Here is a 12,304-nt window from a genome sequence, read left to right as displayed (position 1 = left end):
AGAAATATTTAGTCTCTGTGACTACAGGCCTGACGAGAAGCATTCTCTTGTTCGTAGTTTGTGCTTCCAAGGCACTTTAGGTTTACACTTTGTTCGAAATCTTGTTATTCTTTTCTTTTTACAATAGTTACTCTTTTCTCAAGTTCAGCTCTTTAATTTTCTCTCTATTGCGTCGTTAGTTTGAAGACATAGTCAATGTGGCTTCGTTTACGTGATGAACAGTTCGTGTTCAAACTACCATTAGGGAAATTGGGAAGCTTGGTGTTCCCTGTCATGCAATTGCACATAACAAATCTTAATTGAACTCGCAATTTGCGGAGAATAAGCATAGCCCGTCGACAACCAATGTGTCACGACTATCCATTCGTATAGCCTGTGTGTATCAATCATGCATCCAGCTCGTAAAATTCACTTCTCTACTGGATAAGGTAGGATGGTAAGGATACTGGTTAGAGGAAAACAGAAAAGACTTTTATGGAGTGAAGAGATTTGAAGACACAGTGTTAGTAACGTATGATATATAAATTGTTATCACCTGAGTTTTTCATGACAAATAGTATAATTAAATCGATACAGTAGTTTCAGTGTCGCCTGATCCAGCTCTCTAAACAATTTTCTATGCATATCTGAAATTACTTAAACCATGCATTAGCAGTGAACTATGTCTGTTAACTATCTTCTGTTCCATGTATCGTAAAATTGGTTTTCTAAAAAAAAATCGTCATACCTCGAGGACCTGAAATAGATATTTCTAGTACTAAATTAGTTTATTTATAAATGATCTTTGTAAGTATTTCAGCTGCACTATGCCGTAAAATTCTTATGTGCGTATACGGTTTTCTCCGTATTATAATAAAATAATTGAGTTGCGCACTTCTTTCCTGCTACCTGGATCGTTATTGACTTACTTGGTTCTTATATGCTAAGCTGCTCCTTTTTGCCTGTTGCGTTTCATAGGTGGCCTCATAAAATTTGTTGTCACACACTCCTTATGCACAACATAACATTTACCTCATTAGAGTAAGCGACCTTAACCATTTTTTTTCGAGCAATCATTCTGGTCTGAATGATAATTTTAATTTATTTCATTCAAGAGGAGAGAGCTTTGCTATACTTAAAACTAGTGATAGCAGGTGGCACTTAGCACTACTATAATATTTGTCAGCTCTTTCGGCTGTGGCCGCTCATGGCTCAATTAACTTAAAACTAACTTACATCTAAGGCAAATCTTGGTCTCCTACAATAAATGTGTTTTACTTCAGGTGCTCATATAAATTACTTATCTTGTTGTGGCAGGTCGACAGGCTGTTAGTCCTGTGCATTACTCTTACATACGTTGGTACTTCACACATAGTATGACAACTTATAGTGTGTGTATATTTTATTTTAGCAGCTTAACTTAACAGATATTTTCAATGGTAGACTCTGTATTTCTTCAAGTCTGCGTGATGAAACAATCCTTTTATTCGTCCAGATACAGGGTCAGCTAATAGATAGCAACCAATGTGCGGCTTTCTTAATATAATATATGGTCCTTCATACAAGTGCTGCCACTTGCGATTCTTATGATGAATCAAAGATGGTTTGAAGTGGGTCTGTAATAGCACTCGTTCATTTATACGATACGATAAGACTTTGCTAATGTGTTTGTCATGCGTTCATTTATACGATACGATAAGATTTTGCTAATGTGTTTGTCTTGCGCCTCTTTTCTAAGGTTGGCATGAGTGGTTAAAGATATGAGAGCTTGTCTTAACTTGTCGTCTAATGTTACTTCAGGCTGTTGTAATTTCGGTCCGCAGCTTCCCCGTGGAGGCCTAAACTAGCTGCTAATGGTTTTCCGACTGGGGTGGAGCTGAAATGTAAGTTATTTTTACTTGACTAGTATTTTGCGACCTACCAGGTCGAAAATTCGCGTTCGTATCCCATACGACTTGTGCATCACTTGATTGCGTGTTAATTGACATCGCGTTTGGTGCTTGGTTCGCCTGTGTGTAAAAAATAGTCGGATTTCCTTGGCTATTATGACCGGCGGTGTCAGGAAAAGCATCCGACGAATTGTCCTGACTATTGTTCCTGAACTGTTGGTTGGGTTGGTGAGAAAATGTCGCATTTTTCGGCTGTGAAAAATTTATTTGGTGAGATGGAGTGAAGTGACTCGGCTGACTGTACTGTTGTGGTCCGTTATAATTGTTCCATTTCTTTCCCTTGTGAAGATTTCCATTATTCGTGTTGTTGTTCTGGTACTGGTAATTACCGTTGTGATTTATCGGTAAATTACCGTATTGTTGCTGTGTGTTTTGATAAATCGGATTGTATCTATTCTGGTGTGGATATTTGTTATATTGTTTTCCATTACGGCTGTTGAAACTGTTATGATTGCCGTAAGGCTGAGCGTTTGGTTGTCCCGTGTTATGTTGGTACGACATTCCATTGACGCAATTTATGTGCTGCTGCGGAGCGGGCGGTCCATTATTATAATTATTCCGCGCGCTCGCACGCACATCCTCATAGATCATATCCAAATTGTCAAGAACAGAAAGAAAGGCTTCTAGGTCTTCTTCACTCACATTAACTAGTTTTTCTCTTATTGACACAGGAAGTTTTGACTTTAAGATCATGATTACATCTTTGGTTGAAATGGGCGTGTCCCAATACTGAATTTTACGTAGATATTTTTCAAAATAACGTCTCAAACCTCCTCCTTTGGTGTTGAAAGGTTCGGCGTTGTAAATCTCCTTTCGGAGTCTTTGTTGTATACCTGAACTCCAGAATTTATTCAAAAAATGCTCTTCAAAATCTGCATAGGTGTGACATTTGTCTATTATTTCTGTACCCCAAATTGATCCTTCACCGTGTACATAGCCTAAGATGAACTGTATCCGCTGCCTGTCGTTCCATGATTCTGGTAAAGCGCCTGTGAATGATTTTAGAAATACCATTGGATGTATATTTCGTTTTTCAGATATAAAAGGCTGAAAAACTCTGTGTTTTAGCACACTCTCGTCTCGCAGTAGTTCAACGAGAGTTAGTTGATCGGCATGACTACGTGACGTAAAAGTTTCGCCACGCGAATTGTTTACTGTTGGTGAGAATTGTACCTGACACTCGGGATATTGACGATTATCGTGTTCTGGCGGTAGCGAATACTCACTTTGATTGTCACCTTGCAATTCCGTAACTTGTCGTTTCAGTTGATCTATATCATTGCTTAGCTGACGTTTCCATTCCGGAAGATCGTGGCTAAATGCTCGTCTGATTTCACCTAATTCACTGGTTTAAGTGTGACCAGAAGTACCGGGAGCGGTTAAGATTTCTGCTGTAGCAGATTTAACCGTACCCTTTAGTTCAGCGTGTACCTTGCTGACAATGTACTGTTCTTTGGATTGCATCCACTCTTCAAATTCCTTATTAAGTGTATTGCTTATACCGGTGTTGACATCTGCGATCTTCTTCTAATAATTTCCGGGTATGCAGCCGGATCCCGTCGACATTCTGCCACGATATTTCGGCCCAGAGACGTCCGGCCATCATCAGGTGAGTACACAACTACTGAAGATCCCTGGTGCAGTCGCGGTATTTATGCCGAATCTCGCGCATGTGAAATGTACTGGCATCCTACAGCGCATGCGTCAGGTGTTGACATGCGCAGCATAGCCGAGTTGTACGTGCTGCCCTCGGTGGTGGAAATAAAGGTTCATCTAGTCATTGAGTATCGAATGACACTGTCGATTCCGCTGTGATTGTATAATTTTAATAACAGGATTCCAGTTTTTATCCAGCTGAAAGCCGTTGTCACGATTTATAAGATTATTGGCAAGACGTATTTCCACTGATTCCTTGATTACGGAATCCCAAAAACCGGAAACCGGGGATAAAATTTTTGTTACATTGTATTCCATCGAATGTCCCAAAGAAATACAGTGCTCTGCTACTGCCGATTTTGACGGTTGCCGCAGACGGGTGTATCTTTCATGTTCTATACATCGTTCATGGACAGTTCTTGTCGTCTGGCCAATATATGCAGAGCCACATTCACAGGGAATTTTGTAGACGCCTGCCTTCTTCAGTTGTAAATCGTCTTTAACGGATCCAACCAGGGCCCGGTTCTTTGCTGGTGGACGGAAGATAACCTTGATTTTATTTTTCTTCAGTAATCGGCCTATTTTCGACGACACATTCCCGGCGTATGGAAGGAACGCAGTTGATTTACAGTCATCATCTGCGTCCTCAGTGCGTTGCTTCTTGTTATGATAGTTGCGCATGGCCTTCCTTATTTGGCGAGAAGTGTAGCCATTCTCTTTGAAAACCTTCTCCAAGTGTTCTAATTGAATGGCTACACTTCTCGCCAAATAAGGAAGGCCATGCGCAACTATCATAACAAGAAGCAACGCACTGAGGACGCAGATGATGACTGTAAATCAACTGCGTTCCTTCCATACGCCGGGAATGTGTCGTCGAAAATAGGCCGATTACTGAAGAAAAATAAAATCAAGGTTATCTTCCGTCCACCAGCAAAGAACCGGGCCCTGGTTGGATCCGTTAAAGACGATTTACAACTGAAGAAGGCAGGCGTCTACAAAATTCCCTGTGAATGTGGCTCTGCATATATTGGCCAGACGACAAGAACTGTCCATGAACGATGTATAGAACATGAAAGATACACCCGTCTGCGGCAACCGTCAAAATCGGCAGTAGCAGAGCACTGTATTTCTTTGGGACATTCGATGGAATACAATGTAACAAAAATTTTATCCCCGGTTTCCGGTTTTTGGGATTCCGTAATCAAGGAATCAGTGGAAATACGTCTTGCCAATAATCTTATAAATCGTGACAACGGCTTTCAGCTGGATAAAAATGTGAATCCTGTTATTAAAATTATACAATCACAGCGGAATCGACAGTGTCATTCGATACTCAATGACTAGATGAACCTTTATTTCCACCACCGAGGGCAGCACGTACAACTCGGCTATGCTGCGCATGTCAACACCTGACGCATGCGCTGTAGGATGCCAGTACATTTCACATGCGCGAGATTCGGCACAAATACCGCGACTGCACCAGGGATCTTCAGTAGTTGTGTACTCACCTGATGATGGCCGGACGTCTCTGGGCCGAAATATCGTGGCAGAATGTCGACGGGATCCGGCTGCATACCCGGAAATTATTAGAAGAAGAAATACGCCGGGAAAATTTCAGAAGTCACATCTGCGATCTTTTTGTCTATATTGACATCGGATATTTGCTGAGCAAGGTCTTCAACTCGCTCGCCAACGTGGTTGACACTTTCTGTCAATTGGCTTACTCTCTTTGAAACATCGCTGTAATGTTTCAAAGAGTCACTCGCAGTTGATTTACACACATCTATTTGGCCCTGCATATCTATGAACTTGCTACCAATATTGGTCTCTGAGTACTGTTTGTGATCCTTCTCAATCAACCATCACAGTCGATATATCGAAGAACATCTGACAAGGCATCAAGACAAAATGCGTTAGAAATACTGGAGAAATTTCTAGCGGCGGTGGCGTGAGGGAGTTGCAAATACTGGTTTCATACCACGTTCCTTAGCTGACTCACTTTCTAAATTCGGTGATCTTATAACGAGGATGCGTCGTCGGCGACGTTTAACCGCACTGTTGACCTGATAATATACACTCTGGCAATCACCATCTACAGTACATTCAGTGTTGCGGTATTTGTCTGGATAAAAAAAAACCACGTCATTCGTATGTAATGTCATACCTCGATTTATAAAGCCAGTACAGCTTTAGCATGGGTACTTGTGTGCACCTGTAGGACCAAGACTGCTTTTGATAGTAATATGTTCATGTTCCTTAACATATGGCGGTTTGTAAGACGATTACGTCTCTCCTTCTAAGACACATTGGTACCGCTAGCAAGAAAAAGTTATGAAACATGTCCACCTGTCGTTGATTCTAAGTCAGTATTATTTCGTATCGCCGGCGAAAAAAAAAAAAAAATGGTTCAAATGGCTCTGAGCACTATTGGGCTTAACTGCTGTGGTCATCAGTCCCCTAGAACTTAGAACTACTTAAACCTAACTAACCTAAGGACATCACACACGCCCATCCCCGAGGCAGGATTCGAACCTGCGACCGTAACTGTCGCGCGGTTCCAGACTGTAGCGCCTAGAACCGCACGGCCACTCCGGCCGGCGCCAGCGAACATTTATTGGCGAAGCATTCTACATAGCAGTAGGGGATGCGTGATAGGTTCGCCATGAGCATCAGGCTTATAAAGTATGTGTTTGTGTTCCGACATGTGCAAAGGAAATGGCTATGTCCAGTCTCCAGGAAGGTCTGGATTTGACGTGGAATACTGTGGTAGCAAAGGGGAGAGTATGTGAAGTCATAAGAATGCTATAGATATTTCTATTTCAAGAGCCACAGTCGTCAGCAGGATGTAGTTCCCACCCTTGGCTCACTGTCGAATGTCGTTCAACTGAGACCACGATCGTAACATTTAATTGTAAGTATGTTGTTGTTGTTGTGGTCTTCAGTCCTGAGACTGGTTTGATGCAGCTCTCCATGCTACTCTATCCTGTGCAATCTTCTTCATTTCCCAGTACCTACTGCAACCTACATCCTTCTGAATCTGCTTAGTGTATTCATCTCTTGGTCTCCCTCTACGATTTTTACCTTCCACGCTGCCCTACAATACTAAATTGGTGATCCCTTGATGCCTCAGAACATGTCCTACTAACCGATCCCTTCTTCTGGTCAGGTTGTGCCACAAACTTCTCTTCTCCCCAATCCTATTCAATACTTCCTCATTAGTTATGTGATCTACCCATCTAATCTTCAGCATTCTTCTGTAGCACCACATTTCGAAAGCTTCTATTCTCTTCTTGTCCAAACTATTTATCGTCCTTGTTTCACTTCCATACATGGCTACACTCCATACAAATAGTTTCAGAAATGACTTCCTGACACTTAAATCTATACTCGATGTTAACAAATTTCTCTTCTTCAGAAACGCTTTCCTTGCCATTGCCAGTCTACATTTTATATCCTCTCTACTTCGACCGTCATCAGTTATTTTGCTCCCCAAATAGCAAAACTCCTTTACTACTTTAAGTGTCTCCTTTCCTAATCTAATTCCTTCAGTATCACCCGACTTAATTCGCCTACATTCCATTATCCTCGTTTTGCTTTTGTTGATGTTCATCTTATATCCTCCTTTCAAGACACTGTCCATTGCATTCAACTGCTCTTCCAAGTCCTTTGCTGTCTCTGACAGAATTACAATGTCATCGGCGAACCTCAAAGTTTTTATTTCTTCTCCATGGATTTTAATACCTACTCCGAATTTTTCTTTTGTTTCCTTTACTGCTTGCTCAATATACAGATTGAATAATATCAGGGAGAGGCTACAACTCTGTCTTACTCCCTTCCCAACCACTGCTTCCCTTTCATGTCCCTCGACTCTTATAACTGCCATCTGGTTTCTGTACAAATTGTAAATAGCCTTTCGCTCCCTGTATTTTACCCATGCCACCTTTAGAATTAGAAAGAGAGTATTCCAGTCAACATTGTCAAACGCTTTCTCTAAGTCTACAAATGCTAGAAACGTAGGTTTGCCTTTCCTTAATCTTTCTTCTAAGATAAGTCGTAAGGTCAGTATTGCCTCACGTCATCCAGTGTTTCTACGGAATCCAAACTGATCTTCCCCGAGGTCGGCTTCTACTAGTTTTTCCATTCGTCTGTAAAGAATTCGTGTTAGTATTTTGCAGCTGTGGCTTATTAAACTGATTGTTCGGTAATTTTCACATCTGTCAACACCTGCTTTCTTTGGGACTGGAATTATTATATTCTTCTTGAAGTCTGAGGGTATTTCGTCTGTTTCATACATCTTGCTCACCAGATGGTAGAGTTTTGTCAGGACTGGCCCTCCCAAGGCCGTCAGTAGTTCCAATGAAATGTTGTCTACTCCCGGGGCCTTGGTTCGACTCAGGTCTTTCAGTGCTCTGTCAAACTCTTCACGCAGTATCGTATCTCCCATTTCATCTTCATCTACATCCTCTTCCTTTTCCATAATATTGTCCTCAAGTACATCGCCCTTGTATAGACCCTCTATATACTCCTTCCACCTTTCTGCATTCGCTTCTTTGCTTAGAACTGGGTTTCCATCTGAGCTCTTGATATTCATCCATGTGGTTCTGTTATCTCCAAAGGTCTCTTTAATTTTCCTGTAGGCAGTATCTATCTTACCCCTAGTGAGATAAGCCTCTACATCCTTACATTTGTCCTCTATCCATCCCTGCTTAGCCATTTTGCACTTCCTGTCGATATCATTTTTGAGACGTTTGTATTCCTTTTTGCCTGCTTCATTTACTGCATTTTTATATTTTCTCCTTTCGTCAATTAAATTCAATATTTCTTATGTTACCCAAGGATTTCTACTAGCCCTCGTCCTTTTACCTACTTGATCCTCTGCTGCCTTCACTACTTCATCCCTCAAAGCTACCCATTCTTCTTCTACTGTATTTCTTTCCCCCATTCCTGTCAATGGTTCCCTTATGCTCTCCCTGAAACTCTGTACAACCTCTGGTTCTTTCAGTTTATCCAGGTCCCATCTCCTTAAATTCCCACCTTTGTGTAGTTTCTTCAGTTTTAATCTACAGGTCATAACCAATAGATTGTGGTCAGAGTCCACATCTGCCCCTGGAAATGTCTTACAATTTAAAACCTGGTTCCTAAATCTCTGTCTTACCATTATATAATATATCTGATACCTTTTAGTATCTCCAGGGTTCTTCCATGTATACAACCTTCTTTCATGGTTCTTAAACCAAGTGTTAGCTATGATTTGTTGTGCTCTGTGCAAAATTCTACCAGGCGGCTTCCTCTTTCATTTCTTAGCCCCAATCCATATTCACCTACTACGTTTCCTTCTCTCCCTTTTCCTACACTCGAATTCCAGTCACCCATGACTATTAAATTTTCGTCTCCCTTCACTATCTGAATAATTTCTTTTATTTCATCATACATTTCTTCAATTTCTTCGTCATCTGCAGAGCTAGTTGGCATATAAACTTATACTACTGTAGTAGGTGTGGGCTTCGTATCTATCTTGGCCACAATAATGCGTTCACTATGCTGTTTGTAGTAGCTTACCCGCATTCCTATTTTCCTATTCATTATTAAACCTACTCCTGCATTACCCCGTATTTGATTTTGTGTTTATAACCCTGTAGTCACCTGACCAGAAGTCTTGTTCCTCCTGCCACCGAACTTCACTAATTCCCACTATATCTAACTTTAACCTCTCCATTTCCCTTTTTAAATTTTCTAACCTACCTGCGCGATTAAGGGATCCGACATTCCACGCTCCGATCCGTAGAACGCCAGTTTTCTTTCTCCTGATAACGACATCCTCTTGAGTAGTCCCCACCCGGAGATCCGAATGGGGGACTATTTTACCTCCAGAATATTTTACCCAAGAGGACGCCATCATCATTTAATCATACAGTAAAGCTGCATGCCCTCGGGAAAAATTACGGCTGTAGTTTCCCCTTGCTTTCAGCCGTTCGCAGTACCAGCACAGCAAGGCCGTTTTGGTTATTGTTACTAGGCCAGATCAGTCAATCATCCAGACTGTTGCCCTTGCAACTACTGAAAAGGCTGCTGCCCCTCTTCAGGAACCACACGTTAGCGTGGCCTCTCAACAGATACCCCTCCGTTGTGGTTGCACTTACGGTACGGCTATCTGTATCGCTGAGCCACGCAAGCCTCCCCACCAATGGCAAGGTCCATGGTTCATGGGGGGGGGGGGGATTGTAAATATAGCGATCAAATACATATGTGACCGATGTCTTAGGATAATGATTCTACCTAGGCGTGCAGTGCTGGTGGCCTGTAGTGGGAATTATTCACGTTTACATATAACGGTAGGAGCTGTCTGAATGGAGAGGCCTGTTGGGGTGCAGGAATGTAGCTGACTTAACTGTGTACACAGCCGAATAGCGACCTAATACTTAGTATGACAGCTTTCCTGATCTTGTGGAAATTTGAGAAGATTCAATATGGACGTGTGTTTGTGCTGGGCCATTATTGCCACCCATGTAAACTGTTTAGCTGACTGGTTCTTCACATTTCGCGTCTTTATTTAGTAGAGAGAACATCGATTGTGGTGTGTGCATCTACCAGGTGGAAGACACGTTTACTGGTTCTCTAGACGTGAGAAACACCTTAGTTGACTCTGTAAACTATTGGGATGATTTAGAATCTGGTACATAACCGACATAAGTGTTCGCGAGTGGAAATATCAGTTTCCTCTTTTTTTTTTTTTTTCGAGTTCTTTTTCTGTAAAGGTCTTCACAGATGGCATAAGTTTCTAGTTTCTCTATGGTTTACAGCATGCTGCACCTAGCTAAAATTTTGGGTTTCTAGAGAAATAATTTCCAGTCTATATCTTTGGAATAATGTCACACGAGTAATACTGCTATGCAAGCGATATTGCTGTTTGCTTGATGTCGAGAAGTACCGTGAAAATAGTATGATATTCTACCAAACTGTGCGAAATTACATGCATATGTTCTTGTAATCCCAGAGTGTGGAGATGAATGTACTAAAGCAAGCAGGTTGGGCCTGAAACAGTAATGCCTTTGTGCCGAAGGGAGCCGATCCAGAATATGTAGATCAGTTATGTCACATGAGTGATACTTCCATGCAAGCGATATTGCTGTCTGCTTGATATCAAGAAGTACCATGAAAATAGTCTGATATTCTACCAAACTATTTATCTTGTAATCCCACAGTCTGCACATGTGTGTAAGAAAGCAAACAGGTTGTGTTGGAAAGAGTAATGCGTTTTTGCCGAAGGGAGCCGATCCAGAATTTGTAGATCAGTTGTGAGATTGACTTCAATCCACTGAATGTGCTCTGGTCATGCGTTGGTTGTCCATAACCGCCCTCGTTGGAAATATCTAGTGCCGCGAGTATACCTACAGTGCATGTGCTCATGCTATCTGTCTTCACAGTATATGTACGAGTGATGGAAAAGGGGTTATTTTGTATCGTGCAGGATATGAATTGTTTGTTTACTACACTGACACAGTACGCAGTGATATATTGCTGAGTTGGAGATCAAATGGCTCTGAGCACTATGGGACTTAACTGCTGAGGTCATCAGTCCCCTAGAACCTAGAACTACTTAAACCTAACTAACCTAAGGACATCACACACATCCATGCCCGAGGCAGGCTTCAAAACTGCAACCGTAGCGGTCGCGTGGTTCCAGACTGTAGCACCTAGAACCACTCGGCTACTCCGGCCGGCAGTTGGATATCAGTTTCACGCTCTAATATTCAAGCTCTTGTCCTCATTGAGAGAGCAGTGTAACTGAGTAAGAGTCTTTCCGTACCTGACGATATGCAGAGCACCTTGCAAGGTTTAATTGTCGGTGCAATATGGCGACCTGTGTAAAATAGTTCTTGCTGCTGAAACTATCGTCTGCAGAAAGAAAAAAAAGGCAGACTGTTCTTCCACACTGGTGGCATTAGTAATTCGGCGGGTAAATTCGATAAGAGCCAATCATAATTCTTCATTCACTCACCAGACATCATTTGTCCTGGAATATAGGTGTCTCTACACAGTGGTGAGAACGTTTGCGTATGTTGAAAGCAGTACGTGTAACACAAGATGGCTGGGATGTGTTGTTAGGACCGAGAGGAAGAATGCATTCGATGTTATTCTGCGCTATTTCTGTAAGCAGGTCCTGTTAGGGCAACCATTTCCATGCAGACAAGTTGAGACATCACAGAAGCTCCTACAAAAGCAAGTGTTACCTATTTCGGAGGCACTATACAATTACCGGGAGGTTGACTTGGTTCTTATTTTACATAGCTATGTGACATCACTATAACACTGAGAACCTCTTTAGATGCACTTGCGATGGCGTGTAGCTATGCGTATGCAATTCACAGTCATGTGTCAGCCACACTGGACACTTAAGCACGACTATACCCAGCTCGAATGTCCCGGTAGAATCACGAGGAAGAGAAAGCAGCCTGTTCCATTCTGGGAAACAATGGAACGGATTTCAGCATCTGTGAGGGTGAGTCCCTCTGCAAATTGGTGTTCATTCCTGTCCAGTCACGTCAGCAATTTTGCCCAGGTCAACATGTATTTCCAGAGGAATTTCTCACAAGTATGAAAGGGATGCCACTGCCTCATATTTGCAGGATCCAAATGTGCACCTGTGCATGACTCGGCAGCTGATGGTCGCGTCATCCCTTTGCGGGGGCTGCCGGTGGAACCCAACTCCTGGGAGCGTG

Source organism: Schistocerca serialis, unplaced genomic scaffold (genome assembly GCF_023864345.2).
Source record: "Schistocerca serialis cubense isolate TAMUIC-IGC-003099 unplaced genomic scaffold, iqSchSeri2.2 HiC_scaffold_1353, whole genome shotgun sequence".
NCBI classification, from domain to species: domain Eukaryota; kingdom Metazoa; phylum Arthropoda; class Insecta; order Orthoptera; family Acrididae; genus Schistocerca; species Schistocerca serialis.
The sequence above is the reverse complement of the archived record's forward strand: the minus strand, read 5'-3'. Positions refer to the sequence as shown.